At 37.3% G+C, this 26,348-nt stretch overlaps 1 protein-coding gene and 1 pseudogene across 1 annotated transcript in view; both read left to right on the top strand.

Annotated features, from left to right (window-relative positions):
• Positions 1–26,348, top strand: part of NEXMIF (neurite extension and migration factor) — a 300,778-nt gene that overhangs the window by 154,158 nt on the left and 120,272 nt on the right. The gene's annotated exons all lie outside the window — the stretch shown is intronic.
• LOC107530216 (polypeptide N-acetylgalactosaminyltransferase 11-like) lies at positions 2,068–3,832 on the top strand (annotated as a pseudogene).

Raw genomic sequence — 26,348 nt, 5'->3', positions numbered from 1 at the left:
AGAATATATGCACCCCTATGTTCATTGTAGCATTATTTACAATAGTCAAGATTTGGAAGCAGCCCAAGTACCCATCAGTAGATGAGTGGATAAAAAAGTAGTGGTACAAATGTATCACTCAACATAATATTACTTGGCAATAAAAAAGGAGAAAATCTTACCTTTTGCACAAGCATGGATCACCTTGAGTGTATTATGATAAGTGAAATAAGCCAGTCCGAGGAAGGCAAATACCATATGTTTTCACATGTATGTGGAATCTAATAAACAAAATAAATAAAAACAAAAGAGAAAAAGACTCAGAGATACAAAAAAAACAGACTGACAGCTGTCAAGGGAAGGGCTGTTGCAGGATTGGTTGAAAAAGGTGAAGGGATGAAGAAAGAAAAGGGCTCGTAGGCATACAACAGTAAGGTGAGTGCCGGGAGGAAGCAGCGTGGGCAGAGGTAGAAGAGGGTAAAGGGGGAATAAATTGTGATAGAAGACTTAACTTGGGGTGGTGAACACACAATATAATATACTGATGATGTATTATAGAACTGTACACCTGAAATGTATATAATTTTATTAACCAATATCACCCCAATAATTCAATAAAAATAAATAATAAAAAAAGTAAAAAAAACACAAAAAAACTTATACACACAGACAACAGAATGGTGATTACCAGAGGGAAAATGGAGGTAGAAGGTAAAGGTGGGATAAATTGTAACGTAAGGAGTCTTGACTTTGGATGTTGAACACACAGTGTAATTTACAGATGATATATTATAAAATTGTACACTTGAAACCTAATAATTTTATTGACCAATGTTATCCCAATAAATTCAATAAAAAATTTTAAAAGTAACAAGTAATGAGAACTCACACATAGGAATTAGGAGGATTCAGAATTAAGACCTCCTAGTTCCTAGTATTAACTTAGTTACTAGGTTCTGGTAGAACAAAACAGAACCTCAGTCCTGGCGGAAATGGAGTATTGGATAGGGATTTAGTCACTGGCTTTGTGACATAATAGAGATGTTGGGTTTCTGTGAAGTAGGCAAAAACCTATTTCATGGAAAAAACAACAACAATGTAGCTGTTTTGGACCTGTGATGGATCTAGGAATACTTACTGTACCTAGGGCATGAACTGACTCAATACCTAGAACAGATGTTGGTGTCTAGCTTTTGCTGTGGGAATTAGAGAATGGGGCAAGGCAGAAATCAGGTTTGACTGCACCCACCAGATTATCTTATTGCATATTTCAGACTTGCCACCCTTCTTGATTCATAAAACAGCCTGCCTGGTGGGGGAGGGTTGGTAATTTGACTCCTTCATAAGGATTAGATATGAATTATGCAAAGGAACATTTTGCCTCAGGTTTATTGCTGATAGATTTAGGATCTTTTAACTTGTCTTGGCCTCAATTGTTGTTGTCAGTGAAGGGGGGCAGATAGAGTGGACATTAACTTACATTTATGCAAAATGTATAGCTTATACTCTGTGGGGTAGACAAGTGGAAAATACAGGGCATAGTGGTAAAAATGTGACTTAGCTTTCTTGACAAACAAGTCCCTGGAAGTCAGAGTCTATGACTTTGAGTAATTTCACACTGTACCATATTTGGAGAGGCATTTGCTAAGAGTATTTTATCAGGAATTTATCCTCCACAACAATACATTTAATATTAGAACATAAAATTTCAGAACTGAAAGGAACCTTCAGAAATTCATCTAGTCCAGGCTTGCTCCTGGGCAGCTATGCCTGCTGCAGATAATGAAGCTTGGACCTGGGTTGTGGCAGGAGGGAAAATGCCACAGTCTGATTCCAAGTCCCAGAATGCCAGAATCCTACACTGTCCACATGAAGTCGTTAGAGGGTGTTTCTGGGATCTTCACCATGAGGGAGGATTTGGTAGGGTTCCTGGAGGTAAAGCCCACAGAAGCATGCTCACCCCCAAGACTGCATCCCTGAAGATTCTAACTCTCATTCCAGTTCACACCTATCCCCCAGCACCAATTTATGCCCCCAGCAGCTTTTGCTCCAGGAAATTGAAATGGCCCTAGCTATGCTAAGTCTATAATGGGAAATGTCACAGTTCCCTATTTCTGTTATGGATGTCTTTTTACACCTGTGACCTGGATTGCTTGCCTTTTATTTATTTCAACTTCAGTGAGGTGACTCAGCCACTTAACAATGTGCCCACCAAGGGGGCTGGGTCCCATGGAGCAGTCCCCCCAAATTCTAACCTCATTTCACTTGAGGTCCAAGTCAAGCATTAGAATTATAGTTTATCATCAATTTTGTTGATATGGTAGATCATCATATTGAAGATGCAGAGAAAGGCAATGTGGAATTCTCTTCTGAATTGAGTATGATTTTTAATGAACATGACCAGGAGTTGAGAGACTTGGGGTATCAGAAACATCCCTTCAATATGCTTATCAGCCACTGCCTAGGTTCCCATAGAGATGTGCGAGATATAAGGAATGCAGCATGTAAAGACAAGTCTTACCCAACGGAGCTGCCAGTTGCTAGCGTTGTTACTTGTTTCTACAATGAAGCTTTGTCTGCTTGGCTCCAGACTGTGCACAGGTTCCTGGACCACACACAAGCCTGGCTTCTCCATGAGTCATCCTCCTTGATGACAACAAATGATTCCCATGATTTGAAAGGAGAACTAGGTGAATTTGTCCAAAAACACCACCCTTGAAAATTAAATAAGAAATACAATGTGTGAGGGATTAATTCTAGGAAGGATGATTGGAGCAGTCCATTCCACAGGAGAAGTCTTGGCATTCCTGGACAGCCACTGTGAAGTGAACATGATGTGGCTGCAGCCCTTCCTTGCCATCACCTGGAAGGACCTGTGAATGATCATGTGCCCAGTGATCACATCATCAGTGCAGGCATGCCGGCCTGCAACTCTTCCCCTGTGGTGCATGGAGGGTCCAACTGGAGGTTGCACTTCAAATGAAATCTTGTTCCCCTTTCTGAGCTCGTAGGACTGGAAGGAGCTACTGCACCAATAAACTCACCTACAATGACTGGAGGATTGTTTGCCATGAATAGAAACTATTTCAATGAACTTGGGCAGTATGACAGTTGCAAGGATATCTGGAGGGGAGGAAACTTAGACATGGTGTTTCAGACTTGGATGTGTGGAGGTAAACTCTTCATCATCCCTTGTTCTAGAGTCAGATGCATCTTCTGGAAAAGGCAACCATATGGTTTTCCTGAAGGCCAGAACACCATAACCTACAATTCTTTGAGGCTGGCACTTGTTTGGTTGGATGAATATAAAGAGCAGTAATTTTCCTTAAGACCTGATCTGAGGGCCAGCAGCAAATGAAATATTAGTGAGCATGTTGAATTGAGAAAGAAATTACGTTTTAAATCATTTAAATGGTATTTGGATAATATTTACCTAAAGATGCCAACAGCCCATTTCTATCAACAGAGGGCTAAAATGTCTCAGTCCTTCAACATGGAAGGCTCTGCCACCTCCAGCAAGTGTCTAGTGGCCAAGGAAGGCCCAAGTCAGAAGGGAGGCCTACTACAGTGACCCAAATCAGATATGGATTTATAAAGAAGAGTATGAATTGGTTTTAAGTCATCTCCTTTACCAGGATATGTCAGAAACTGAATAATCAGACCCACCATAATTCATGAAGTGCCATGGGACAGAAGGACCTCAGGACTGGATCTTTGGGAAGAAAAATAATTGGCTGTAGCAGGTGTCAATGGATATTATCTGAGAGTGGTTGATCCACTGAGTCACAAAGGTTATGTTGATATGCCAACATGTGATGGCTCCTTCTCAAAATCCTGGCATTTGGAAGGTTAAGATGGATTCCATGGCTGGAATGATGATTCATCATGTTTGTCCTCCTATGGAGATGCCTGGGAAGATTAGCAGAGGTGAGACAACATATATACTGGAGACAGGAGCACCAAATGGCCATAAGGAGGTGAAGAAGTATGTTATGCCAAGACAGTAAAGTCATTTCTGAGCTATTATTAAGGGAATTCTTGCTTATGGTAGGAAACCAGAATACAATTTGAATATAAAGGTTTGTACAGGAAAACGATACTCAGGTTATTGATGTGTCTATTCAAATTTATTTATGCTTCTTTTTAAAAAGTTATCCTTATTGTTGAAAATATTACATATGCGCCCCTTTTCACCCCATTCATCTCTTTTACCTCCTCTGCCCTCCCCAGGCCTTCACCACACTGTTGTACAGGTTTATGCATATATGCATCTTTATTTTTTTAATTAAATTTATTGGGGTGACATTCATTAATAAGATTATATAAGTTTCAAGTGTACAATTCTATGATACATCATCTATGCATTGCATTATATGCTCACCACCCAAAGTCTAGTTTCCTTCTGTCACCATATAGTTGAACCCTTTACTTTCTTCAACCTTTAGAGTTTAAAGGTGTCCAAACATGCTAAGGAGTTCCACAAGAAAATACATAATCAGGCACAAAGATGATTTATGATCAGTTTTCAATCACTATAAATTTTATTAACACGTTGTTTTGCTTTTCCTATTCCTTTGGTGTTGCCTCCCACTATTGTCCTTTTAAAATCTCCAAAAAGGAAGGATTGAGGCATAAAGAATAAGGAAAAGTGAAATGAGTCAATCTTGCTATGTTGGTAATAGGGAGAAAAGAAAAAGGTTGAAAATTAAATGAAGTTTTGATATAATTTTCATCATTAATTTTTTCTCTGTCCACTAGCATCTTAGAATATTGAGAGCTGGTTGTATTTAGGAGTAATAAAAAACTAACTAGTAATAAAAAACTAAGAAATACTCCATGGCAGAGAGCAGAGACAATATACTTTTTTCCCTTTCAGGAAACACTGACCCAAAATTCAGAGACCAAATAAAAGTAAAATAGCAACTTATTTTAGTTACTTTTTTTCTGGGTTTATTGAGACATACTTGACATATAACATTGTGTAAATTTAGGTGTACAAGATTATTTAATACCCGTATATAGTGCAAAATGATTGCTACAATAAGGATAAATTAATACATCCATCACCTCACATAATTAACATTTCTTTTTGTGGTAAAAATGTTTAAGATCTCTCTTAGTGGCTTTTAAGTATATAATACAGTATTGTTAACTATAATCATCAAGCAGTACTTTAGATCCCCAGAACTTATTCATCTTATAACACTAAGATTGTACCTTTGACTAACATCTTTCCATGTTCCTCAACTCCCCAGCCCATGGAAACCACCATGCAACTCTCTGTTTCTATGAGTTGGGCTTTTATAGATTCTACATGTAAGTGCCTCATAAAACCTACACAAGTACAAACTCAACTGATTTTAAAAATTGAGAACAAGAGTTGAGTTAAATATCACACATAATTTAAATATTCTTCACCTTTATATCATTAATAGTTAAAAGATAAAGAAGAATGTGGGAGGAGAGATAGAAGGTCATTAACGTTGGGAAAGAAATGGGGGAGGTACAGGAAGAAAAGGCATGAAAGGGTCCTTCTTAAATAACAAACTGTCGTTTTCTACTAAAGCATGGAAATTGAAAGTTAATATATTTACTGTGTAACAATATCTAGGACTAAAGACATTAGAGCTATTATTATTAGAAAAGTGGATTTGTAGAAGAGATTAAAGAAGCAAGGTTGTTTACCCTAAAAAGAGAAAACTGGGAAAGAGATGGCATGATTTCAGTAGTTATATATCTTTAAACATAAAAGAAACAGGAATTAGACTTCTATTATATGACAGAAGCTATAGGAGAAGAAAGTTTGTATTAACGTATGTGAGCATGGAATGAGATGACTACTTTCAGGAGGTAGTGAATGTGCTCTTCACTGGAGTTACTTACTCATAATGGAGCTTTAGTTTAGGTTACTTTTAAGGTATACCTGATCCTGTGGTATGTAGGGTGTTAAAAGAATCTGTTGTATTTTCTTTCACTATTAATAAAAGATGGTATGGAAAGCTTTTGTTGTTTTGCCTTAATCTTCTGGAAGGTTGACCTTGATGTTGTATGTTCTGTGTGATAACTAGTATAGTGTGGGGCTTCTTCAATAGGAGCTGGCAGTTTAAGACTTAAGCCACAGAATTGATGTTACATTAATATTCCAATTGTGTGAGTCCATTTATAATAGCTAAAGACTAAGAATAAAAACAGCAAATTCATACAACTAAAAAAAGGAAGACAAACGACACAATTAAAAAATGGGCAAAGGATCTAAATAAACACTTCTCCAAAGAGGACATGAAGATGCCCAAGAGTCATATGAAAAAAAAAAAAAGCTCAACATCACTAATTATCAGAGAGATGCAAATTAAAACCACAATGACATATCACCTCACACCTGTGCACAATGGAATATTATGCAGCTGTAAAAAAAAGAAGGATCTCTTATGCTTTGGAACAGCATGAATGGACCTGGAGAGATTATGCTAAGTGAAATAAGTCAGTCAGAAAAGGCAAGTACCACAGGATCTCACTCCTATGTGGAATCTAAGGAACAGAATAGATTGACGAACAGGGTAGGACCATAGACACAGAAGCATGGAACAGATCGACAGATCTTAGAGGGAAGGTGGGAAGGAGGGCTGGAAGAGATTAACCAAAGAACTTATAAGCATATATGAACAGCCCGTGGGCACAGACAATGGACAGGCAGGGGTCTGGGGTGGGGTGGGAGATGGGTGTAAGAGGTAAGGGGGAGAAATGAGGGACATCTGTAATACTCTCAACAATAAAAAAAGAAAAGAAAATATTTGAAAATTATATATTTGATAAGGGGTTAATATCCAAAATATATAAGGAACTCACACAACTTGATTGCAAAGAGAAAAAAAATTCCAATTGAAAAATGGATGGATGAACTGAGCATATATTTTCCCAAAGAATATATACAGAATAGCCAATAGGTACATGAAAAGGTGCTCAACATCACTAATCAGGAAAATGCAAATCAAAACCACAGTGAGATATCACCTCACACCTGTTAGAATGGCTATCATCAAAAAGACAAGTGATAATAAATCTTGGTAAGGATGTGAAGAAAAGGGAACCCTAGTGCACTGTTAGTGAGAAAGTCACTTTGGTTCAGATACTATGGAAAACAGAATGGAGGTTCCTCAAAAAATTGAAAATAGAACTTCCCTGTGAGCCAGCAATCTCACTTCTGGGTATATATACAAAAGAAATGAAATCAGTGTCTTGAAGAGGTATTTGTATCTCCATATTTATTGCATCAGTATTCACAATGTCCAAGCTATGGAAACAACCTAAGTGTCTGTCAACATATGAAAGAAGGAAATTCTGACATTTGCAACAACATGGGTGAACCTTGAGGGCGTTATGCTAAGTGAAATAATTCAGATAAAGACAAATACTGCATATCACTTATATGTGGATTCTAAAACAAAAAATCATAGTAACAGAGGGTAGAGTGGTGGTTGCTAGGGGTTGGGGGATGGAGGGATTGGGGTGATGTTGATCAAAGGGTACAAACTTCCAGTTATCAGACAAATAAGTTCTAGAGATCTAATATGCAGCATGGTGTTTATAGTTAAACTAACTTAACTTGAGATTTAAGAAAGTAAATCTTAAATGTTCTCAGCACACAAAAAAAGAAATGGTAGCTATGTGAAGTGGTGGAGGTGTTGTAATCATTTTGCAATATATAAGTTCATTGAATCAACATATTGTACACCTTAAACTTACACAATATTATATATCAAAGCTAGAAAATAAATTAATAAATAAATGTAAAAGGAAGAAAGAAGTCATTGTGAGCAAGGTAGTTGAAGAAAATTTTTTGAAAAAGGTAGGCTGTGAATGGGATTGCAAAGAAACACTAGAACTTAAGAAAAAGAACGGAATTTCCTATGTGGTTAATGAATGGTGTTAAGGTGCTGAGACAGAAATGGAAATACTGACATATGGGAGTGGGCACTACATTCAACAGTTTCTTTAGGGGACAAGAATTTATATTAAGGAGCAGTGGTAAAAGATGTTGAAATGCACTAGGTTCAGATTATGTAGTGCCTTAATACCAGACTAAGGAGCCACTTTGAGCAGTGGAGAGCCACTGACAATTTTTTAATAGGGAGAAGAGGATATGTGCAAAGGGGAATTTTTCAAGATAGTGTTTTGCCAGCAGTGTAGAACATGTTTCGTGGAGGTACAGTAGCTAGAAAGTTCTTGCTTTAACCTGTGTGACAATGAGGGCATAGTATAGGGTATTATTAACAAGGCAAAAAGATGTAATGTAGAGATTAGATTTGGTGTCTGATACATTTAGGGCACAGGAATGCCTCTCAGTCTCAGGTTTGAAACCCTAAAATGATCACACCTTTTACAGAAATAAAATAGCGGCCTTAATTTTTAATTCTAGACATTTTTCAGTGTCAACTGATGGTCGTTGGTGCTAATTCAGTGCCAACAGGAATTCCCAATTTGGGGTGTGGTGAAGAAGCAGCTTTATTCAGTGCAAACAGCTTAATTGTGATATAGCAAAGCTGGGAAAACAGCATGGTTCTGAGGTGTCTCTGGAGCGAAGCTTCCAGCTAGACTGTTCTGCCCTGGTCCACCTGCTCTAGTAAGCTCTGCTCCACCCTGTCCTGCATTAGTCTGCTCTGCTCTTCTCCAGCTCTTTGGTGTTTCCACTCCAGTGAGGGAACTGTAGTCTTCAGTTTTCAGTACAAATAGAGAGTGCCTCCCCTAGCCAAAGGGGAGCTGGCTTGTAGAAAGAAGTCCCTCTTCCTATTCCTTGATTGGCTTGTCCTCATGCAAATGAGGACTCCAAAATCTGGAAGTATGATTGCTCCAGAAGGCACTGTCTTGAGTGGTCAGAATGAAGCTGCTATGGTTGGTCAGTGAAGATGCTGATAGGGTTATAGTTGCACAGCTCCAATAAAACAAAGAAAGTCTCAGTCCTATTGGTTGAAATAAGATTCCAAAAACTTTTTAAAATAAGGGCTGGCTCAGATGGCAGGATCACAGTGCAGATAGGCAGTTCACTGTGGGAGGCAGGTACTTCAGGCTTCTCCCTGGAACACAGTTTGTGTGAGAGGCTCTTGTTTAGAAATGTCTTCAATACTTCTGCTTCAATACCTCTGCCACTTTGGAAATTCTAACAGTTAATTACTTTGTTGCTAAAAGGACATTTTGTGTAGGGTCAGGTTATTTTTATATCAGTCAATGTGAAGTTGTAAATGGAAATCTTTCCTTAATGATATTCGTATAAATCTGTGTCTGTCTAGAACCTGTGCTGTGTAGGGCCCTCTTACTTGTGCTGTTACTATGCTTATGCACCATCCAGACTTATTAGAGTAGATGTGGGTTTATGACTGCCAAATTTGCCCAGTACAGTAATATTATCAATAAAAGTTGGAGTTATTGATGGAGTTCTATAGTAGTTTCAGTGTTAGATACAGTTTTTCCCACCATACATCTGTGCATTTTCTCTTTAAGTGACTGAATGTTTAAGGAATTTGGGTGTATAGTTACTCAGTTTTTATGAAGTGTTGTACCCTGTTAATGCATATTGCTCTGTGACTCCAGTATATCTTATTTGTACTGCTCAAACCTATATAAAGATTTTTCTTGTTAAAAAATATTTGAACTCAGTTAGACACCTTGGTAGGTATCTTCTTTCTTAAGGTCTGCACCAGTGATCCTGAAAGGTCTTATTTCAGTTAGTTTTTATACATAAAGTAAAAAATTCATCATTCAGTTTCATGATGAAGCTGAAATTAATCTTTAAAATATAAATCACTACTTTAGTTGAATACATACATATCTTCTAAAAATAAATTCTGCATCTGTCTGAGCTGTAAAGACTGTGTATTAAGATTAAATCAAACAAGTATGCATTCTTTATAGAAACGTTAATTAAATTGACTTCCTGATTAGTGATTAAAATTGACTCTTCCTGATTAGTGATTTAAGTTGACATGATTTATTCCATTAATGCAAAAGTTCTGTGCCTTCTGGGGTCTCTCTGGAAAGGCAAGACAGCTCACTGACAACAAGGACTGGAACATTTCCAAGCTAGTCCCAGAGCTCAGCCCACTTTATCTAGAAATTAAAGTCAATAGAAAGTTCCTTGAGGGTCCATGACAACACAAGAATGTATGGGTGTCATTTATGAATCAAGATGGAGTTAAAAAGCAGGAAGTCAATTATATATTTGGTCTCAGATTTTTTTGTAATTGTCTCATGTCAATTATGTATTCAGTCATGTATTGTTGGCTAATGATTTGTGTCAGTAATATATTCTTCCTTATATTATTGTCAAATTTCTTGCTTCACATGCATCAGACATGGCATTGCTAAGTAAATTGGAAACACCTAAGGAGAAGGGATTATGCTTTTGTTTTGTTTCCTCCCAGTGAATATCATGAGATGTGGGACATGGCTGTATTAAAGTAGAATAAGATATTATATAACACTTGAGTCTGGACCTATAGTACTATTGTGAATCTCTGTAACACTTTGGATTCCACAACAGTACTGCAAATGTTTACTTACACAAGTAAGATAATGTTACATTCTTATTAGAGTTGTTCTCAGAGATACTGTTTGTGTATAATCATGCAGGATACAAACTAGAGAGTAAAATGAGAGGATCTGACTGATTAATGGTCTGTTCTTGGCTTTTACTTGGGCTTCCTAATTAAACTCACTAAGCTCAGAGTTTCCCTGCCTGGGAAATAGGACAATAATTCCTACCTTGGCAACTGGTTGTGATGATTAAATTTAATAACATGTCAATATCTTAGCAGTACCAGTTCTTTGGAGTGAGAACAGGTAACCCATTGTCCACTTTGTTGAGATGTATTGCAGAGATGACAATATCTATTTCTGACAAATCTATTCACAAATTCTGGTTCTGAGTAACAATATCCATGGCTGATACTAAGATATGTTAAGCTCTGAAATGCTTTAATTATAAATTTCATAATATTTTTCATGTGTATTGCCATTTATAATAAACAAAATGCTTTATAACCTTTATTGCATTTGACGCACACAACTGAAATAAATGCATTAAAAGTATTAATTTCTTTATTGAGTCCTTAATACATGCTAATGAATACATGTGCTCAATAAAACAACTGAGTACTGATGATGCTAGTCAATGCATCAGTGAAAATACCCATTATACAGATGAAAGTTTCTGCTGTCATGGAACTCATACTCTGGTGGATTCAACTTTGAGTGAAGAAACTTAGTTTCTAGTTCTGATGTAGCTACTAGCCCACTAGTTGTGAGAGAAAAGTATGTGTTTGTATTCATGTGTGCAAGTGTTCTTACTTAGATGCTTTCACAAGACACTCCTCCCCCTCCCCCCCAAATAGGCTATTGTCTCAAACAGAATACTGGTTTAATCCAACCCATTTTCAAAGTTTTTAAAACTTGTCTTTGAACCAATGTCACCCCAATAAATTCAGTTAAAAATAAAATAAAAGAAGAAATAAAATTGTTTTTGTTAGCTTAAAGAAGAAAAAAGAATGTGTAGAATTGTTCTCATCTCTGTTTGGTGGCACCTATGGGCAGCACTTGGTAAAGAACCTGTCTCAAGGAGAGACCTCAGGACAGTTATTTACAGTGTGGTTTTGTCAGCGTCTTATTTACACTTCTACCTTTCACCTTGCTTTGTGTTTTGTTTAAATTTTGAATTTCATGCAGGGTAATGTGGAAACTCTGAAATGTTTGCTTTCTGGTTTTGTTGTTGTTTACTTAAGGCTCTGCCATCTAATTATTGCAGCTTCTTAAAAAGAATCTCAGTTAATGAAATAATTATTTTCTAAGTGTTTTTTCACCTCTCTTCTTTAGCCTCACATTCTCCTTGGGAATTTTGGGACTGTTTTTATGATTGCTGTTTGACAGCAGAAGGAACTAAGGTAAAATAAAGTAAATAGCTAGGCCAATATTTCCTGGAAGCAAAAAGCAATGTGTCACTTTTAGACTTGTGCTTTGTTCTCTACAGATTTTCCCAACTCAGCCAGTCAGTGATCCATTACACCAGAAGAGAAAGCTGTAGTTGTGTTGAACTAGGAGTCAGAAGACTTTGCCTCTGGTCTTAGTTGTGCTTCTTTTATGACCTTGGACAAGCAGTTAAGCTCTCTGGGTTACTGTAAAAGGGGAGAAATGATAAGCTTTTCTTGAAACTCTCTCTTTCTCTTTAACTATATTTATTTAATCTTCTTTTCTCTGATTTTTTTTTTTTTTTTTACTCTCAGCTGTTCTTTCTCTTATTTGTTATCTTCCTGTGTCTTGTCCTGTCTCTTGAAGGCTTGACTCCAATCTTTTCTCTTTTTTACTCTAGTCTTTTTAAGTCTGCCTCTCCTCCTCTTGGTCCTATATTGCCCTATGTAATATTTAGCTGATCCATTTCTTCCATAATCCTTGAATGAAGAGAAAGTGAGCCTGATTTAACAACTTTACAATATTTTAATTCATTACTTGTCAAAAGAATATGAAATATTTAGCACAATGAAGATTAAAGATCCTAAATAGTTTGACCCTGGTTGGTGTGACTCAGTTGGTTGAGCATCATCCCATGCACTGAAAGGTGGTGAGTTTGGTTCCTGGTCAGGGCGCATGCTCAGGTTGTGGGCTTGATTCCCTGTAGTGGGCATACAGGAGGCAGCTGATCAATGTTTCTCTCTCACATTAATGTTTCTCTCTCTCTCTCGTCCTCTCCTTTCCTTCTTTCTAAAAATCAATTTAAAAAGTCTTTTTAAAAAGGTCCTAAATAAATTGGTAAATATCTTTTACTTTAAGGGTCTAACAAAGAACTTTTACCAATTTATTTAGGACCTTTTTTAAAAGATTTTTTAATATTTTACTTTATTTTTATTGTTGACACTAGATGTCCCCATTTTCCCCCCTTTGCCCACTTCCACCCAACCCTCGACCCCTCCCCTTAAATACATTTTTAAAAAGAGGCTATTAAAGTAGAGCAACTACATATTAATTTGGTATGCATGTATGTGTGTCTATAACTTTAATTGTTTGGATGTTGCTTGGATCTGATGTGTAAATTTTATGTATTAAATGAGTTATTGTTAGTGGTTAATAGTAAATAGAATAGCTTATGAGTTGTGTTACTGTTTATTGAAGCTGAAGGTTAGAAATAATGATAACATGAACTCTACCTCGTAATTACTCCCAAGGTCTGATTCTGCCTTCTGTATAATCTTTATTAAATCATAGCAGAATATTTTTCAGAAAATTATGATTTAAATAACTTGTTGGAAGGGGAGGGATTAGTTGAACTACATAAATGTTTTCCCTGAATATTTTTCTTTCTCTTAATTTCAGATGGGAATTTATCACATTCTACCTAACCCCCTTACTTACAAATTTTTCTTGATATGTGGAAAGCAACTTCAAGGAGTACAAAAGCTTTCTTCCTACATTACTTAGAAGTTCAGCATCCTGGTATCCTGTGAGGAACAAGGAAATTATGTTATCATGCTATGGGGAAGCCATGAAAGTGGGAAGCTAGCTCTATGATGCTGCTAATCTTCTATCCAAGTTTTGGAAGGGTGGGTTCAAAAAATCTAACTAGCTTACTGGTTCAGAGAGTTGGCTAGGTAACACCACCTTCCTTAGAGGAATGGATGATTTTTACTGACAGCATGCGAACTCAGTCTTACCCCTTACTGCTAGCCTCCTCAATCTAGGCTATGTCACAACTGCTACTGGCTAAGGAATAGAGATGTAAGTAAATACTTGAAGCTGGTAGAGAGTAGGGATTTGTCTGTAATATTAGGCTAAATATGTAAATTGCAGTTTTAACACCAAGCATAAGGGAATGCTATCAACAATGAGACCCTGAAGTGGAGACAACTTCTACTTCAAGTCGGATGCTCTTTCTTAATATACTTGTTATGGGAAAGAGCCATTCTCATGGCACATGGCCTACAGATGATATATAGAAAGAAAGGGAAAATGAAAGTGTAAGTCATATTTGGATATGACATTGGAAAGGTAAACAATGTAATCTTTATCTGGGAAGTCCTTGAATGTCATGGTGAAGATCTAAAATTTATTGTTTATATATACAGTTGGAGCAAGTTGTGTTGTGACCTGGACTACAAAGGGGTAGATGAGTGTAGCCTTGGGTTTAAACTTGGCTTTGAATTCCTATTTCTGATATTTATGATGGGACCTTGGCTATGTTGCTACTTCTTCCATGTGCATCACTTTTCTCCTTTGTAGAACATGGGTGTAGTTGTTAATATTAAATGTTGTAAATATTAAGAGTGATAATGTATATAAAGTATAGTGCTGATGTCAGAAATGGTGGTATGAGAAGTTCCCCTGGTCTTTCTCCTTGAAGTTACAACAATTTGAACAGCTATTATTCAACAAAGGATTCCCTGCTCAACACAGAAATATGTCTAAGAGAACCACATATTGAAACATATGAAGGTGGAAAAATGAGAGCAAAAAGGGAAGAGGGGAAGGGAGAAGGTTGGAGACAAGCATCATGAATGTGGCCCAGAGCTCACTGTGGATATTAGGAGAGGAGAGGAATCAGGTTGCCACATACACTCCCTGAACCCAGAAAAGCAAAGAAATACAGTGAGCACTCCTGCCAGAATGGTTGGTATTTGCTGCACCTGAACCCATTGAAAAGGGTGGAGATGGAGCACAGAAATGCCACTGTGGTTGTCTGGTGGTTTCCATTGCCAGGCACAAGAACAAATCCACCTCCCCTCAACCTCTCAGAGCTAGCAGCAACCCAGAAGCTGTAGCAGTGAGTTCCATGCTACAGAGCACAGTATCTAAAACTCTGAGAACTGTAGTGACAGAACCGTTTCTTCCCTGAACAGCAAGGGCATGCTGTGCTTTATCCCAATGACAGGAGTACAGATACAGAGGCGAAGCAGCTCAGTTACCATTACAGGCATAAGACAAAGCCACAAAGGCCCAATCTGGCTTCACAGCTTACCCTGCACCTACCTATTGCAGTTGCACTGCCAGCAGTGTCTGGTTGCAGGGAGAAGAGCTGGAATTTCACAAGTTCAGAACCCTATCAGCCAGCATATTACCTTATGGGAAGTAGCACTCTAAGTCCAAGGTGACATGGTCACAGAGGAGATCCCCACCTCCTCAAGGAATAAAGGGCTTTTTCCACCATCCAGCAGAGATCCCAGAAGCCAGAGCAATGTAAGAAAAAACAAAAAACAAAAACTTGTGCTTTACTTCCACCAACTGGAAATGAAAGAAAAACTTATCAAACTACTGGAGAAGTGCTACTCATAAAAGAAAATAATCTCATTCCCATAAATGTCTAGACAGAGAAGGAATCTATCAAATACCATGAATAACCAAGGTAAAGAGTTAGCCCAGGAAGAAAATAGAAAATCTCTAGAAAATAAGCATAAAGAAGTGGAAACATGATCTAAATGACAGAGAATTCAAGGTTGTAATTCAAAAAAGAAAAAGAAAATTAACTCAATAAGATACAAGAAAACATAGAAAAGCAGTTTAATGAATTCAGAAGTAAAATTAATGAGCAAAATGAGTACTGTACCAAAGAGACTGAAACTTTAAAATAGAACCAAATAGAAATTCTGGAGATGATGAATTCAATAAAAGAGGTGAAGAAAGAATTGGAAAGATTAGAAAATAGAGATGATTAGATAAAAGAAAGAATTAGAGATATCAAAGATAGAAATCTAGAAATTACACAGACTGAAGAAGAGAGAGGCATAAGAGTTAAAAAAAGAAAGAAAGAAAGAACTCTATGAGAACTACCTGATTTAACCAGAAAGAACAGTCCAAGAATAATGAGTATACCAGAAGGAGAAGAGAGGGAGAAGGTAACAGAATGCCTATAGTTGATGAAAACTTCCCTAACCTATGGAAAAAGCTACATCATCATATCTAAGAAGGAAACAGGTCACCTAATTATCTCAATCCTAAAAGACCTCTTCAAGGTACAATATATTGTAACTGTAAAAAATTAATGACAAAGGAAAAACTTTCAAGGGAGCCAGGGAAAAGAATATGGGTAACTTGTAAAGGAAAGCCCAATATATTACCATCATATTTCTCAGCAGAAACCCTACAATCCAGGAGAGAGTGGAACCACCTATTCAAACTACTGAAAGAAAGAAATTACCAGCCAAGAGTAATATAACCACCAAAGTTATCCTTTAGATATGAAGGAGAAATAAAGACTTTTCCAGACATACATAAGCTGAGGGAATTTACCACCAAAAGAACTCCATTACAGGGAATACTGAAAGTACTCATTCTACAAAAAACAAAAGACAAAAGGATACAAAACTATGAGTAAGATGACTAACGGACAGAAGCAGGATATATTCTTTTGAGCTTTACATTTTATTTTATGTTTTTAAATTTATTTTTATTGCTGAAAGTATTACAGATGTCCCCCTTTTTCCCTCATCAATCTCCTCCACCACACATGCACCCCACTACCAGGCCATACCCACACCAATGTCTATGTCCATAGATTATGTGCATAAGCATATAAGTTCTTTGATTAATCTCTCCCAACCCACTACCCCATTCCAGCCTTCCCTCTGAGATCCTTCAGTCTGTTCCATGTTTCTATGTCTCTGGATCTATTTGTTTCAACAGTTTATTTTGTTTAATATATTCCACATATGAGTGAGATCATGTGGTACTTGTCTGCCTCTGACTCACTTATTTTTCTTAGCATAATATACTCTAGTTCCATCCATGGTGTCTCAAAGGGTAAGAGATCTTTCATTTTTACAGCTGAACAGTATTCTATGGTGTAAATGTGCCAGAGCTCTTTAATCCACTCATATACTGATGGGCACTTGGGCTGTTTCCAGATCACGGATATAAATTGCACTGCTATGAACATAGGAGTGCACAAGTTTTTTCTGATTGGTGTCTCTGCTATCTTAGGATATATTCCTAGAAGTGGGATCACTGGGTCAAGTGGCAGTTCAATTTTTATTTTTTTGAAGAAACTCCACAGTGTTTTCCATAGTGACCGCACCAGTCTGGATTCCCACCAGCAGTGTACAAGGGTTATTTTTTCTCCACATCCTCACCAGCACTTGTTTTTTGTTGATTTGTTGATAGCAGTCATTCTGACAGGTGTGAAGTGATACCTCATTGTGGTTTTAAATTGCATCTCTCTGATGATTAGGGACATTTATCATTTTTTTCATATGTTTATGGCCACATGTAAGTCTTCTTTGGAGAAGTGTCTATTTAGGACCATTGCCCATTTTTGAAAATTGGATTGTTTGCCTTGTTTTTGTTAAGTTGCATGAGTTCCTTATATATTGTGCATATTAACCCTTTATCAGATGTGTCATTGGCAAATATGTTCTCCCATACAGTGGGCTCCCTTTTCATTTTGTTGATGGTTTCTTTTGCTGTACAGAAGCTTTTAATTTTGATATAGTCCCACTTGTTTATTTTCTTCTTTGTCTCTTGCCATAGGACTCGTATCAGCAAACATATTGCTGATAGAGATGTCTCAGATTTTGCTGCCTATGTTTTCTTCTAGTATTTTTGTGGTTTCATGTCTTACATTTAAGTAGTATCCATTTTAGGTTTATTTTTGTACTGTGTAAGTTGGTGGTCTAGTTTCATTTTTTTGCATGTACCTGTCCAATTTTCCAAAAACCATTTATTGAAGAGACTGTCTTTACTCCATTGTATGTTCTTGCCTCCTTTGTCAAATATTAATTGAGTTTCATGGCTTAGGTCCATTTCTGAGGTCTCTGTTCCATTTCACTGATCTATATGTCTGTTCTTGTGTCAGTACCAGGCTGTTTTGATTACAATGGTCTTATAGTATAACTTGATATCTGGTATTGTGAACCCACCAACTTTGTTCTTCCTTCTCAAGATTGCCATGACAATATGGGGTCTTATTTGGTTCCATAATGATTTTCGAAGTGTTCATTCTAACACTTTAAAATATGCTGTTCATATTTTAATGGGGATTGCATTGAATTTAGAGATTGCTTTGGGTACTATGGACATTTTAATGATGGTAATTCTTCCTATCCATGAATATGGTATATTCTTCCAATTGGTTATATCTTCCTTTATCTCTTTTTGCAACGTCCTGTAGTTTTCCAAATACAAGTCTTTTACCTCCTTGGTTAAGTTTATTCCTAAGTATCTTAATTTTTTGTTGCAATGGTAAATGGGATTGTTGTTTTAGCTTCTCTTTCTGAGAGTACATTATTGGTGCATAAAAGTGCTATTGATTTCTGGGTGTTAATTTTGTATCCTGCTACATTGCAGAATTCATTTATTAAATCTAGTAGTTTTTTGGTGGAGTCTTTAGGATTTTCTATGTACAATCATGTCATCTGCAAATAATGACAGTTTTACTCCCCCCTTTCCAATTTGGATGCTTTTTATGTTTTCTTCTTTTCTGATCACTATGGCTAGGACTTCCAGTACTCTGTTGATTAAGAGTGGTGAAAGTGGACACCACTGTCTTGTTTTTTTTTTAGGGGAAATGGTTTTAGTTTTTGCCGATTGAGTATGATGTTGGGTGTAGGTTTGCCATATATGGCATTTATTATGTTCAAGTATGATATTTCTATTCCCTCTACTTGCTGAGAGTTTTTATCAAAAATGGGTATTGGATTTTGTCAAATCCTTTTTCTGCATCTATTGGTATGATCATGTGATTTTTGCCCTTCAGTTTGTTTATGTGATGTATCATGTTTATTGATTTGTGAATATTGTATCAGCCTTGCATTCCTGGAATAAATTCCACTTGGTCATGGTGTATGACTTTTTTAATACATTGCTAGATCCAATTTGTTAATATTTTGTTGAGAATTTTAGCATCTATGTTCATCAGGGATATTGGCCTGTATTTCTCTTTCTTTGTAGTGTCTTTCTGGTTTTGGAATTAGGCTAATGCTTGGAATCATTAAAAAGATTGGAAGTGTTCCTTCTTCTTCAATATTTTGGAACAGTTTGAGGAGGATAGGTGTTAGTTCTTTCAATGTTTGGTAAAAATGCTCTGTGAAGCTGTTCGACCCAGGGCTTTTGTGTTCTGGGAATTTTTTAAATTATTGCTTCAATATCAGTGGCAGCTATCAGTCTATTGAGGTTTTCTGACTCTTCTTGATTCAGTTTTGGCAGGTTGTATTTTTCTAGGAATTTGTCCACTTCGTCCATGTTGTCCAGCTTGGTGGCATAAAATAGTTCATAGTATTTAATTAAAATCCTTTGTATTTCTGTTTGGTCAGTTGTTAGTTCACTTCTTTCGTTTCTGATTTTGTTTATTTGGCTCCTCTCTCTGTTTCTTGATGAGTCTGGCTAAAGGTTCACCAATCTTGTTTTTTTCAAAGAACCAGCTCTTGGTTTCATTCACCTTTTGTATTGTTTTTTTAGTCTTTATGTAATTTATTTCTGCTCTGATCTTTATTATTTCCTTCCTTCTTCTTACTCTGGACTTTTCTTGTTGTTCGCTTTCTAAGTTTTTAAGTTGTAAGTTTAGAGAGTCTATTGGACACTTTTCTTCTTTTTTTTTTTTAGGTAGGCTTGTAGTGCTATGAACTTCCCTCTCAGGACTGCTTTCACTGTGTCCCATAGATTTGGGGTTGTTGTGTGTTCATTTAAATTTGTTTCCATGAAGTTTTTTATTTATTTCTTGATCTCTGGTAACACATTCTTGTTTAAAAACATGCTATTTAGCCTCTCTGTGTTTGAATGGTGATTTTTAGTTGTTGTTGTTTTTTTATTGTTGTTTGATTTCTAATTCCATGGCATTGAGGTCCAAGAACTTGCTTGATATGATTTTAATGTTTTGAACTTGTAGACTTGTTTTGTGTCCTAACATATTGCCTATCTTTGAAAATGTCCCATGGGCATTTGAGAAGAATGTATATTCTGCAGATTTATGGTAGAATATTCTGTAAATGACAATTAATTAAATCCAACTGATCTAGTGTTTCATTTAGGGTCATTGCTTCCTTGTTGATTTATTGTCCGGAAGACCTATCCAGTGAAGTTAGTGGGGTGTCAAAGTCCCCTAGTATGACTGTATTAAGGCCAAACTCTCCCTTAAACTCCTCCAAAAGTTTTTTATGTTTATGTGGTCCTATATTGTGTGCATACATGTTTATCAGGGTTATATCTTCTTGTTGGATCAATACATCTAACATTCTTTCATTATGGTCTTCATTTTGAATTCTGTCAGATATGAGTATTGCTATCCCAGCCTTTTTTTTTTTTTTTTATTTCCATTTGCATGAAAAATTTTTTCCATCCCTTAACTCTCATCTTCTGTGAGTCTTTTATTCTGAGGTCAGTCTTTTGAAGACAGCATGTTTTGGGGTCATCTTTATTTATCCACTTAGCCACCTTATGTCTCTTTTATTGGAGCATTTAATCCATTTACATTTAAGGTTATTATTGATAAGTACTTATCTATTGCCATTTTAATTCTTTATGCCTCTGTTTCTCTCTATTTCTACTTCTGATTATATTAGTCCTTTTAACATTTCCTGCAATGCTGGTTTAGTGGTAATAAACTCTTTAGCTTTTTGCTTTTTTTTTTTTTTTTTTTTTGTCTGGGAAGCTCTTTAGTTCACCATTTATTTTGAATGAAAGCCTTGCTGGATAGAATAGTCTTAGTTTCAGATCCTTTGTTTTGCATTACCTTGAATACTTTATGTTGTTCCCTTCTGGCCTGTAGAGTTTCTGATGAGAAGTCAGCTGGCAGCCTTATGGGAGCTCCTTTTTAGGTAACAGACTAATTTTCTCTGGCTGCCTTTAAGATTCTCTCTTTGTCTTGAATTTTTGGCATTTTAATTATGATGTGTCTGGGCATGAGTCTCTTTGCAAACTCTTTGCTTGGGACTCTCTGTTCCTCCTGAACTTGTGTGACTTTTTCCTTCACCAAGTTAGTGAATTTTTCTGCCATTATTTCTTCAAACAAATTATTCCTTGCTTATTAATTTCCCCTCCTGGTACTCCTATGATGCAAATATTGATACACTTCATGCTGTCCCACAGCTTCCTTAAGCTCCCCTCCTGTTTTTCTGTTGTTTTTTTCTTTTTGGATCTCTCTCTGATTGAGTGATTTTTTTCTACCCTGTCTTCTAATTCACTGATCCTATCCTCAGTTTCCTCTAATCTCTGTTTATTCCTTCCAGTGTATTCTCTATTGCTGCTATGTCATTCTTCATTTCTTTCATAGTTTCCATATCTTTTTTCATGCTGGTGAGCATCCTTACAATCAGCATTCTGAACTCTGTATCTTGTAGATTGCTTATCTCCATTTTATTTAGCTCTATTTCTGGAGACTTCTCTTGTTTTTTCATTTGGAGCTTGGTTGGTTTTTTTTTTGTCTCCCCATTTTAGCTGCTTATTTGGGTTTGTTTCTATGTACTTAGTAGACCTTCTAGGACTCTGTCTTTTTGGAACGACTTTGGTGCAGGCCAATGTCAGACACTGTTTGTGACTGTCCTTTAGTTCCTTTTTTTGGGTTATCAACTACCCATGGCTTGAGTTCCCCTCTTTTGGGCCTGGGTGAGTCTGGACAAGACCAAGATGCATACCAAAGTCTGCCTTTCCAAGACATTTGTCCAGAAGCAGATCAGGCAAAGACTCAAAGAACTCTGAAGTCTGCCTTTGCCTGCAGGCTGATTAATCTGATTTTCTTAATGAGCTTCACGTTTTAAAAACTCCATAGGGTATGGTAAGAGGTTTTCTATGGGAGGGATGGAATTGCTTTCCCCTTAGGCAAAAGCTGCTTGGAAAATAAGTGTCTCCCTGTGAAAGATGTCCTTTGCAGTATGGGGGAATGACTCAGCACAGGAATCCAGAGGATTGTCTTCTGAGCTTTATCTCCAAGGTCCAAAATCCTAGATTTTCCCTGCACAGCTCCAGTCAACTCTTCCCTCCCTGTTCTATACTCCAAGTTGAGTGGTTGCATCCAAATCTTTGTGAGTTTGTTCCTTAAGAGGGTACCTGCATTTCCAGCCTTCCCTCCTTGACAGACAGAAACCCAGCTTCTTTTCAGAGTCGGATGTTTTGTGGGCACCTTTCTCAGCTCTGGTGCTCTTGGATGGGAAGTCCAGCCTGGGGTTTAGGCCCCAGAGTCCTCAGTGGAAACCTCTTACTGCTGAGATATCCCTCAGACTTTCAGCTGTTGCCTGTGGGTGTCCAGCCAGCCATCTCTCACACCTCTGCACTTCCTACCAGTCTCTATGTGGTCTAAATTTTTTGTCCTTGGTTATGTGGGTACTCTCCAGCTTGTATTCAGTTGCAGTTGATTATTGAAGATAGTTTTCCTATATTTTAGTTGTAATTCCAGTTTTATTCCAGGGATGTCAATGTAGCTTCCACTCAGTCCATCACCGTCATCATTACCCAGAGGCAGAATATTGTACCCCTTTCTCAGAATAGAGTGTTAGACACTTAAACATAATATAAAAGATAAAGGAGGTAAAGATATTTTTAAAAGAAAGAAGAACACAATAGCTACTGAAATTGAGAAATGAATTCACAACATAAACAGAGATAATTTGTGACAACAAAACATAAAGGGGGAGGGAGTAAATATTTGATATGCAAAAAGAGATGAAGATAAGATGCATTCTGAAAAAAAAAGGCTTAATACATATATGAAACTTTTTCTTCCATATACCTAATAGTGACCTCACCCATAAAAATATCTAAGACACATAACTGAAAAACTGAGACACATAACTTTAAAAAAGAGGAAAAATCATAGAATATTACAAAACTGAAATAACAGACAGAAACACAAGGGAAAAGAAACAATGGAGATACAGAGCTACCAGAAAATAAAATGGCTTTAGGAAATCCTCCTACATCAACAATTTCCTTAAATGTAATTATAAATGATTGAATTCAACAATAAAAAGCCATAGAATAAGAGCTTGGATTAAAAACAAAACAAAACAAAAACACACCAAAAAAACTCTCAACCATATGCTGCCTTCAAGAGACACATCTCACCTTCAAGAACAAATATATTCTCAAAGTAAAAAAATGCAAATGGCCCTCCAAGCAAGTGGCATCCAGAAAACAGCAGGTGTAGCCATACTTATTCCTATTAAAATAGATTTAAAGATTTAAAAAAGCTACAAGAAACAAAGATGGACATTTTATAATGATAAAGGGGACACTACATCAAGAAGATATAACACTCTCAACATATATGCATCCAACCAAGAAGCACTAAGTTATATAAAATTACTACTAACGGAACTAAAGAGAGTAATTTACAAAACCACAATGAGTGGACATAAATTCTCATAAATAGCTATGGATAGATCATCTAAATAGAAAATTAATAAAGAAATATTGGCCTTAAATAAGACATATGACCAAATGGACATAATCGACATTTATAGAGGTTTTCATCCCAGAACGTCAGGTTATACATTCTTCTGTAGTGCACATGGGACATTCTCAATGATATACCATATGTTGGAACACAAAACTAGCCTCAAAAATTTTAAGAAGATAGAAATCATACCAACCATATTGTCCAGTGACAATGCTCAGAAATTGGTAATCAACTGGAAAAAAGGAAGTGAAAAAACCCTACAAATATGTGAAGATTAAACAACACGCTACTAAAAAACGACTAGGTCAAAGATGAAGTAACAGAAGCAATTGAGCAATACATAAAGACAAATCAGATTGACAACATAAAATATAAAAACTTTGAGATTCAGCAAAAGTGGTAATAAGACGGAAGTTTATATCATTACAGAGGTATTTCACAAAACAAGAAATATCTCCTCAAGCAACTCAACATTATATCTTAAAGAACTAGAAAAACAAGAATAAATGCAGCCCAAATGCAGCAAAAGGAATAAAATAATAAAAATTAGAGCAGAGCCCTGGCCAGTGTGGTTCAGTTGCTTGAGTGTGGTCCCATGCACACAAAGTTGCCTGCTCGATTCTCAGTCCATGTACATGACCACATTTTGGGCTCAATCTTGGGTAGGGAATGTGCAAAAGACAGCTTATCAATGCTTCACTCTCCTGTTGATATTTATCTCTCTCTCCCTCCTTCCCACTGCCTTCCTCCCTCTCTAAAAAGTAATAAATGTATTTTTAAAAGCCAGGTTTCCAAAATATTAATTTTAAAAAGTTATAGTAGAATTAAATGAAATAGAAAAAAAAGTCAATAAAAAATTAATAAGACAGAGAGCTGGTTCTTGGAAAACCTTAATAAAACTGACAAACCTATGGCTAGACTCATTTAGGAAAAAAGAGAAAATACTAAAAATCAGATATGAAGTTAAAATGGACACCAAAGAAATATAAGGGATCATACAAGAATATTATGAAAGGGAGGGAAGATGGCAACACTCTGACAAGAAGCAGAACAACCTTGCTTTCAGTTATAGACTGGATTTACAGCTAACATACTGCATAGCAAGCTTGGAAAAACAAGAGAAATGTACCTTATTGGATATGTTTTGAGTAAGGGGAACTGAAGAAGCATCATAGAGTCTGGTAAGACATTGGGGGTGTAGAAAGGGGTAGTCCCCCAGGAAGCCAGTGCACTTCTGCAAAGCCTAAGGGTTAAAGGCTGCAAAGCTCCTTCCCCTTGGGAGTGTGGACTGGCATCCAAAAGGGGAAATCTCAAACCCAGGGCAGAAGAGAAGGGAAGGAGAGACCTGCAGGGTGGTCAGAGGGAACCAGTGGAACAGTGTGCCTGTGAGGAGAGGGCCATTCCTTCCCAGTGAAACAACGAACTTAATGGTCGCAGCACGGGGAAGAGAGATTCACACTGGGTGCTGGCCACAAGAAAGGCTGTCCTGCAGTGTGTGGGTTCCAAATAGAAATGGGCCAGAGGGCTGCACTCAAGAGAGACCTAAAGAGACCCTCTGCTTTCCTGTAAGGCATTGTGTAAAACCTCAGAGAGCACTTAAACTGTGTGGTGCCAGAAATTGGAAGAGAGTCCTCCCACCAGCAGAAAGAGGGACCAGAGCTGCCAGGGAGGCAGATCGGGACTCCAGCCCCTGGAACTGGGGGACATCAAAGATTTTTGACCTGCTCTGAGTGGAGCCAGAATAGTGCGTAAGGACCTGCTCTAGCTATACTGAGATCAGCTGTGCAGGAAAACTTCATGGGGCTGATTTTGTGACGCCTCCAGCTTGAATCTGCAGGGGCACTGGGTCCTCAGAGACCGGGGTCTCTGAGTATTGCTTTGTGTGTTTTTGATTGCTGAAAAGGCATCTACCTTTCTGGTTTTCATTTGGAACACATTCCAGCGATGGCTGAGATTTGGTTCAAAGTTGTGGAGAATTTGAACTTAGCTCTCTGTGATATCAGCCATCCAGAACTGGGAAATGAAGGGCAGAGCATGCCAAACTCTCCCACAGGCTAGAAGCATGACCTCCAAAAAGAAAGGGGATGGCTCAGCTCACTGAAGCCCCAGATATAGCCCTCTGGGCACAGTTATGAAGGGGAAGGGAGAAAAGCTCACAGGACGACAGCACAAGAGTAAGACCCTCAGGGACTACTGTTTGTGAACTGGAGGAAAAGCTTAAAACCTCTTTTGGGAGCAAGGTAGGCAATGTGCTCACCAGAGTCTCTTCTGATCATACCCACTGAACACAGGCTGCTGAAACTTCCCATACAGAAAAGGCAACAGACTGAATTCAATATGAACCTGCAGCAGGACATTGTATGGGGAACTAAAATTGGAGGATATGGTAGAGACTGAAGAGTTGGCTTTGAAGCACAGACTAACTTCCCCACAGTGAGTGCCTGACAGAGGAACCTCTAAGTAAGGGGAGCAATATCCTGAGCTACACTAGCTGGCCTGCACCCTGAAGACTCTTTTCAAAAAGGCTCTGGTGTAAAATCAGCCAACCACAAGGGTGAGGCAAAATAGCTGACAGGTGGAGGTGGTGCACAGAGAGCCTCAGACAAATGACTACATAAGGATACCAAAGATAAACCTAGGCATTTCCTGGCATTGGCTGACACACGAGTACCTCCCAGGAGACCCAAAATCAGAGTACAAAACATTGAGCCTCAGACAACATAAGCTGCCTAGACAAAACTCACCTGGTTGACTTGTTTTAAGAAAAACAAAGGAAAAGAAACTTAAAAAATTTTCTTTAATTGTTTTTAAATTTTTAATTATTTTTATAGGATTTGTATTGTCTTGCTTTGCTTGTTTTTTTGTTTTGTTTTGTTTGTTGTTCTTGTATCAAAATTTTCTTGATATTCTCTGCTTTATTGGTGTGGTATTATCATTGTAATCAATAAGTTTTTTGCTTTTTTCTATTGTTTCCTCCATATCTCCTATTGGCCTCCTTCCCTGTCCTTGTTTACCT

Source organism: Miniopterus natalensis, chromosome X, assembly GCF_054644295.1.
Source record: "Miniopterus natalensis isolate mMinNat1 chromosome X, mMinNat1.hap1, whole genome shotgun sequence".
Taxonomy (NCBI): Eukaryota; Metazoa; Chordata; class Mammalia; order Chiroptera; family Miniopteridae; genus Miniopterus; species Miniopterus natalensis.
This window is presented reverse-complemented; position numbering and strand designations above follow the sequence as displayed.